Genomic DNA, 8708 nt, shown 5'->3' with positions numbered 1-8708 from the left:
CATTATTTTTTTAAAAAACACGTTTTTAGTTAAACATAAAGTTTTTAATTTACCAAAAAAAGTAATTTAAAAAAATTTTTTTTTTAGAAAAAAAATGTGCATTTTTTTGCATTTTTTGCACATTTTTTGCATTTTTTGCACATTTTTTGCATCAGGATTTTGTGCATTTTTTTGTAAATTTTTTTACACTAACGGTAAAAGTCAATGAATCATGAAAATTTTCTTTAAAAATTTCAAGTATATGGGTTTTTCTAATATAAATGTTTAATTAATTAAAATAATAGAAATGTAGATATCACCCAAGAGTATATTTAGTATTAGATTTTTAATAATGTTAATAGTTTCTAGTAACTTTATATAAATATAAATAATAATAATTTATAAACTATTAAACTTATGAATTAATTCGATTGTTATATATATAGAAAACTATTACAAAGTGTAAAGACTTAAATTGAAAATCCCAGAAAGAGCATCATTTAGATCTTATTTACCATATTATTAATTTATGAATGGAGAATTATTAATATTATATTAAACCATAATATATTTATAAGTATATCACGTATAAATTTATAAAAATATAAATTGATTAAATATTAAATAATTCTTTAATTAATATAACCTTTATTTACCTATAAAAAAACCTCTTTTTTTAATAATAAAATAAGGTTTCATATGATTAGAGGATTTAATTTGTTAAAAATTGTTTTATTTTTATATAAAATTCAAATAATTGAACAATAAAAATATAGAATTTTTGGGATATAGTTTGTTTTTATGTTTATATTTTATTAAAATTATCAAAAGTTTAAGTTTAAAAATAATTTTCATAAAATTCAATTTTTTTATAAAAAATTCAAAAAAAATATTTTTTTCTTTATTATTTTAGTTAGTTAATTTGATTTTTAAAATTATTTAAGATTATAGCTTAATAGTTACTTTTTTTTTAAAAAACTTCCATTTTTTTGTTAATAGAAAATTTTAAAGAGTTGTATTTTTATTAAATTTTGAGGTTAAAATTTTTAATTTATGGGATGAATTTAACTGAAAATTTGAATCAATTATTTTGTAATTTGCATTAAGGGGTACGGGTCAATTTAATTTATGGAATTAATTTAATTGAAAATTTGAATCAATTATTTTGTAATTTGCATTAAGGGGTACGGGTCAATTTAATTTATGGAATTAATTTAACTGAAAATTTGAATCAATTATTTTGTAATTTGCATTAAGGGGTACGGGTCAATTTAATTTATGGAATTAATTTAACTGAAAATTTGAATCAATTATTTTGTAACTTGCATTAAGGGGTACGGGTCAATTTAATTTATGGAATTGATTTAACTGAAAATTTGAATCAATTATTTTGTAACTTGCATTAAGGGGTGCAGGTCAATTTAATTTATGGAATGTATTTGACTGAAAATTTAAATCAATTATTTTGTAACTTGCATTAAGGGGTGCAGGTCTATTTAATTTATTTAAATTTTTAGGTTATTAAATTAGGATTTTATTAAAAATTGTTACTTAGTTCTCATATAGGAAAAGAATTTGATTTTGTCATAAAATTTTAAATTAAAATAAATTAAAATTTAAAAAATAAATTTGAAGAATAATTTGTTTTTAATTTAAGTCAGTGGGAAAAATTTTTACAGGCAGGAAGTTCATTTTATGTTTATTTAATTGTTTATATTTTGAAAGTTTTATTTTAACTTGAAAATTAGGTGTTATTTTTTATTATGTGTAAATTATTTTATAGAAGAATTTAACAGTGATTAAAATTATATATTAGAGAAATTTAGATTAAGAAATAGTAAGTATTATTAACAAAATTTGTGCCAGCAGTTGCGGTTATACAAATAATAAAATTTAATTTTATTAATAGAAATTAGTGGTAAATAATAATTTTAATATGAAATTTAATAAGAGAAAATTAAAAATTTTATTTAAAAATTTAAATTTGTTAATGAAGTTTAAAAATTTAAAGTATAGACTAGGATTAGAATCCCTATTATTTTAAATGTAATTAAAAATATTAAATGAGTAAGAGTAATGTTCTTGAAAATTAAAAATTTTGGCGGTATTTTAGTCTTTTCAGAGGAACCTGTTCTGTAAATGATAATCCACGATTTAATTTTCTTATATTATTAGTTTGTATATCATCGTAATCGAATATTTTATTAAAATTATAAAAATTTAGAATTTAATATTATAAAATTTATCAGATCAAGGTGCAATTTATATATAATATTAATGGGTTACGATAAAAATATTTTTGGATAATTTTTATTATTAAAAATTTAAATTTGTATTTGATAGTAATTTTAATAAATTAATTAAAATGATTTTAGCTCTAAAATATGCACATATCGCCCGTCGCTTTCATATAATATGGAATAAGTCGTAGTAAGTAGACTTACTGGAAAGTGAGTCTAGAATACAAATTAGAGCTTGATTAAAAAGTATTTTAGTTACATTAAAAAGTTAATTGTGAAATTCAATTTAATTTGAAATAAGAATTTTATTATTTTTTTAAGTTATAAAGTTTTGATTTAAGTAAAATTTATTTTATTATTGAAAGAAAAAATTTACTTAATTATAGTAAATTGTATTGTGAAAGAAAATTTTATCATTAAAAAAAGAAAAATTGATTTTTTATACCTTGTGTATCAGGGTTTATTAAATAATATTTATATATTTAATTTTTTCGAATTTAAAATAGCTAAAAAATTAAAATTTTCATTGTAGAATAAATAATTTTAAATATTTTTTTTGTAATGAAATTTTATTCGTTTTTAAATATATCTAGTTTTTTAAGAAAAAAATTTAATTTATTTATTAATTAATATAAATATTTTTTAATATTATTATATTATTAATAGTTAATATTTTTAGGGATGAGCTTAAAAATAAATTTTTATTAGGATATTGATAATGAAATTATAGAATTAGGATTAAAAATTTTCATATTTTGAAGTATGTTATAATTTATAATTAAAATTATATAATTTTTATTTACTATAAATTTTTTATTAAAATATAAATTTAAATATAAAAAATTTAGTAAAAATGATAAAATTAGTATATAAATTTATAAGTTTAAAATTTTTTTATTAGGTTAAATAAAGGAATTCGGCAAATATTTTTTCACCTGTTTATTAAAAACATGTCTTTTTGTGTTAAATTTAAAGTCTGGTCTGCCCTCTGAATATATTGAATAGCCGCGGTATTTTGACCGTGCTAAGGTAGCATAATCATTAGTTTTTTAATTGAAAGCTGGAATGAAGGGTTGAATGAAAAAAAGACTGTCTCTATTTAATTTTTATAATATTTTATTTTTAAGTTCAAAAGGTTAAATAATATTAAAAGACGAGAAGACCCTATAGAGTTTTATAATTTTTTATATAAAAGATTTAGAATTAATTTTTTTATATTTAAAAATTATTTGATTGGGGCGATTTAAAAATTTAATGAACTTTTTTTATATTTTTTTATTAATTAATAAATAATTGATCCAAATGTTTTGATTATAAGATAAAATTACCTTAGGGATAACAGCGTAATTTTATTAGAGAGTTCAAATCGATAATAATGATTGCGACCTCGATGTTGGATTAAAGTTTATAATTCGTGCAGAAGCTAATTAATTAAGTCTGTTCGTCTTTTAAAATTTTACATGATCTGAGTTTAAACCGGTTTAAGCCAGGTTGGTTTCTATCTTTAATTAAATTTAACATTTTAGTACGAAAGGACCAAATGAAAAAAATATTTTTATATTTTGAATTAAAATAATTATTTTGGCAGATTAGTGCAATGAATTTAGAATCTTTAAATGTAATTTATATTACAAATAATACTTGATATTAAAAGATTTTTTAATAATTATAATTTCAAGATTAATTTTAATTATTTGTGTATTAATTAGGATTGCTTTTTTAACTTTATTAGAACGTAAGGTTTTAGGATAAATTCAGATTCGTAAAGGTCCAAATAAAGTAGGATTTATTGGTTTAATTCAACCTTTTAGGGATGCCATTAAATTATTTAGTAAAAAGCAAACTTATATATTATAGCAAATTTTAATTCATATTATTTATCACCTATTTTTAATTTATTATTATCTTTATTTATATGAATATGTATACCATTTATTAGAATTAATATTAGGTTTCATTTAACGATTTTATTTTTTTTAGCTGTTTCAAGTTCAAGTGTTTATACAATCATATTAGCTGGCTGATATTAGGTAGGCTTCCTTCAGTAGCACAAACAATTTCTTATGAAGTAAGATTAGCTTTAATTTTAATATCTTTTTTATTTTTAATTTTAAGTGTAAATTTAATTGATTTAATTAAATATCAAGAATTTATTTGATTTATATATTCATTATTACCATTGTGTTTAAATGGTTAGTTTCAAGATTAGCTGAAACTAATCGAACACCTTTTGATTTTGCTGAAGGAGAATCAGAATTAGTTTCTGGATTTAATGTTGAATATAAATCCTTGATCGGATTTGCCATAATTTTTTTAGCGTAATATGGAAATATTTTGTTTATAAGAATAATATGTGTTTTTTTATTTTTATGTAAGCATATCAATAATTTAGACTTATGAGTCTACTAATAAGAGCAATTGTTAAAGTTTGTATTAAGAGTATTAAACCACAAGTTAATACTACTACTTATAAAAATAAATATTAATGATAATATAAATAATATAGGAAAAAATATAATTATATCAGATATTAGTTTAAATAAAATATAAATTTTGGAGATTAATGATGAATATTATTTATATCTGAAGTTTTAAAAGAAACCTTATTTTTGGTTTACAAGACCAATATTTTATTTAAATTATTAAAACTTTAATGTCAATATATTTATTAATAATTATATTTTTTTCTGGTGGGTTAATATTTGTTTTAAATCGAAAACATTTATTAATAATATTATTAAGATTGGAATTTATTGTTATTTCTTTGAATTTTAGGTTATTTTTATATTTAAGAAATATAACTTATGAATATTTTTTTCTATGATTTATTTAACAATAAGAGTATGTGAAGAAGGATTAGGACTGTCTATATTAATTTTAATTGTTCGTATTCATGGTGATGATTATATTACAACTTTTTCATTTTTATGATAATGTATTTATTAGGGTTATTAATATTGATTTCTTTAAGTTTTAAAAGCTTTTGGTTAATACGGTAATTTTTTTTATCTTATCTTTCATATTTATTTTTAATAGGTGATTTTTTCAGCTTTTCAATATTTAATATTTTTTTAGGGTTACGATATATTGTCTTATTGTTTAATTTTTCTAGGTTTTTGAATTTGTAGCTTAATAATTTCAGCTAGAGTAAAATTGTATACTAATAATGAATATTATCATTTAGTAATAATAATTTTAATTATTTTATTATTAAGCTCATATTTGACATTTTTTCTCTTAATTTATGAATTTTTTATTTATATTTTGAAATTAGTTTAATTCCTACGTCAATGTTGATTATTGGTTGAGGATATCAACCTGAGCGTTTAGAGGCTGATATCTATTTATTATTTCATACTTATTAATATTATTACCTATATAAATTATGATTTTTATATTTAATAGAAAAATATTATTTAACTATATTATTTGTATGCATCAAAATTCAACTTCTATTTTTACATTTTTATGTATTAATTTAATTTTTTTTGTTAAAATTCCAATATATTTTTACAGTTATGACTTCCTAAGGCACATGTAGAGGCCCCTATCTCTGGTTCAATAATTATATTAAAATTAGGAGGATATGGACTTTTACCGTTTATACTTATTTTTAAGCAATTTTTAATAAATTTAAATATTTTTTTATAATTATTTGTTTATTAGAGGGTTTTATTGTTTCTTTTATTTGTATTCGTCAAAGTGATATAAAATCTTTAATTACTTACTCTTCTGTTTCTCATATAAGTTTAGTTTTAGCGGGAATTATAACTTTAAATTATTGAGGATTATGAGGAGCTTTATTATATATTAGCTCATGGTTTCTGTTCTTCAGGTTTATTTTGTTTAGCTAATATTTCTTATGAACGAATTCATAGTCGAAGGCTATATTTAAATAAAGGTTTATTAAATATTATACCTAATTTAAGGTTAATTTGATTTTTGTTAGTTTCTTATAATATGGCTGCTCCACCTTTATTAAATTTAATAAGAGAAATTATATTAATCAATAGGATTTTATCTTTTAGTTTATTTAGTATATTATTTTTATCTTTAATATCATTTTTTAGAGCTGTTTATTTATTGTTTTTATATTCATATACTCAACATGGTCAATATTATTCAGGATTATATATATTTAATAGAGGGTTAATTCGTGAATATTTACTAATAATTTTACAATTACATTTAAATTTATTGTTTATAAAATTGGAATTTTTAGTACAATGAATTTAATCTAAATAGTTTAATAAAAATATTAGTTTGTGATACTAAAGATATAAATAAAGATTTTAAATTATTTGTTATATTTATTTTGTAATATTTTTATATTTGAGATTAATATTATTAGGATTTTCATTATATTTATTGATTATAAATTTAACTTATATTTTAGTTTAATTTGTTTCATTAATTTGTATTCGTCAAAGTGATATAAAATCTTTGATTGCTTATTCTTCTGTTTCTTATATAAGTTTAGTTTTAGCTGGAAATATAACTTTAAATTATTGGGGATTGTCGGGGTCTCTATTAATAATATTGGCTCATGGCTCATGTTCTTCAGGTTTATTTTGTTGAGCTAATATTTCTTATGAGCGTATTCATAGTCGAAGTTTATAATTAAATGAAGGTTTATTGAATATTATACCTAATTTGAGATTAATTTGATTTTCATTTTCTTCTAATATAGCTGCGCCTCCTTTGTTAAATTTAACAGGAGAAATTATATTAATTAATAAAATTTCAGCTTTTAGTTTATTTAGAATATTATTTTCATCTTTAATATCATTTTTAGGGCTGTTTATTCTTTATTTTTATATTCTTATACCCAGCATGGTTTGTGAAAATTTATTAATAATTTTACATTGATTACCTTCAAATCTACTTCTTATAAAAATAGAGTTTTTAGTTCAACGCATTTAATCTATTTTATATTTATTTATCTATTTTATCTATTTTATATTTATGTATTATATTTATATTATTTTTATATTTAAGATTAGTATTATTAAGGTTCTCATTATATTTATTAATTATTAATTTATCCTATATTCTAGAATTTAATTTTTTAATAATAAATTCTAGTAATATTTATTTTGTTAGATTGAATATCTTTACTATTTATAAGTTTTGTTTTATTTAATTTTTCTATAGTAAGTTTTTATAGAGAAGAGTGTATATCTGGGTATATATATATATATATATATATATATATATATATATATATATATATATATATATATATATATATATATATATATATATATATATATATAAATCGGTTTATTTCATTGGTTGTAATATTTGTTTTTTAGGTTTAGTTTCTCATTGTCCACTAATTTATCATCAAAATTTAGAAAAATTCATAACTGGAATATTAGCTACTTCAAGAAATCCAATTGGTGATGTAACATTAGTAAAATCGATTGTTTGAATATTAAATTTTGGTAGTTGAAATTTTATTTTTTATTTAGAAATTATAAAAGAAGATTATATTATACAATTAATTAGATATTTAGTAGTTTTAGCAGCAATAACAAAAAGAGATCAAATTCCTTTTTCTTCTTGGTTGCCTGCTGCTATGGCTGCACCTACTCCTGTCTCTTCTTTAGTTCAATCTTCTACCCTAGTTACTGCTGGTGTTTATTTATTAATTCGTTTTAATTTTTCATTTAGTAATAATTTAATAATAACTTTATTATTTATTTCATCAATAACAATATTTATATCAGGTTTAGGAGCTAATTCTGAATTTGATTTAAAAAAAATTATTGCTTCATCAACATTGAGGCAATTAGGTTTAATAATATTTATTTTAGCATTAGGAGAATATAAATCAGCATTTTTTAATTTATTAATTCTTGCCTTATTTAAAGCTCTATTCTTTATGTGTTGGTAATATTATTCATAATTTATTTAATTGCCAAGATATTCGTTCAATAGGAGATTTAGTTAAACATTTGCCTTTAACATGTACTTATTTTAATATTTGTAATTTATCTTTATGTGGTTTGCCTTTTATATCAGGGTTTTATTGTAAGGATTAGTTGTTGAATTTATATCAATAAATTATTTACATATTTTTATTTATTCAATTTTATTTTATATTTCTATTGGATTAAAAGTGTCTTATAGATTACGTTTAACTAATTATTCAATAACTGGGTCCTTTCATTTCTTCACATGTCATTCATGAGAGAAGAATAATTATATTAAAAGTAATAAGGGGCTCAATTTGATTTGTAATTTTTAGTGGGAGAATATTTTCATGATTAATTTCTTCTACCCCTTATTTTATTTGTCTTACATTTTTTATAAAGTATTATAATGTTACAATGAAAATGTAATGTTTTTTTTTAAACTATATAAATAGAAATAAAAACAAAATTTCATTGCTTAAGAATTAAGTTAGAAGCTTATTCTTAATTTTCTTATTTCTTTGATTGGAGAATAACTCATTTTGATCATTAACAGTGATAGACCTCTTTT

At 19.2% G+C, this 8708-nt stretch overlaps 2 pseudogenes; both read left to right on the top strand.

The window, feature by feature from the left end:
* Positions 1 to 3899: 3899 nt before the first annotated feature.
* Positions 3900 to 4565, top strand: LOC130450054 (NADH-ubiquinone oxidoreductase chain 1-like; annotated as a pseudogene).
* Positions 4566 to 4570: 5 nt separating this feature from the next.
* LOC130450053 (NADH-ubiquinone oxidoreductase chain 5-like) lies at positions 4571 to 8415 on the top strand (annotated as a pseudogene).
* The last annotated feature ends 293 nt before the right edge of the window (positions 8416 to 8708 follow it).

This window comes from Diorhabda sublineata, chromosome 11 (genome assembly GCF_026230105.1).
Source record: "Diorhabda sublineata isolate icDioSubl1.1 chromosome 11, icDioSubl1.1, whole genome shotgun sequence".
NCBI classification, from domain to species: domain Eukaryota; kingdom Metazoa; phylum Arthropoda; class Insecta; order Coleoptera; family Chrysomelidae; genus Diorhabda; species Diorhabda sublineata.
This window is presented reverse-complemented; position numbering and strand designations above follow the sequence as displayed.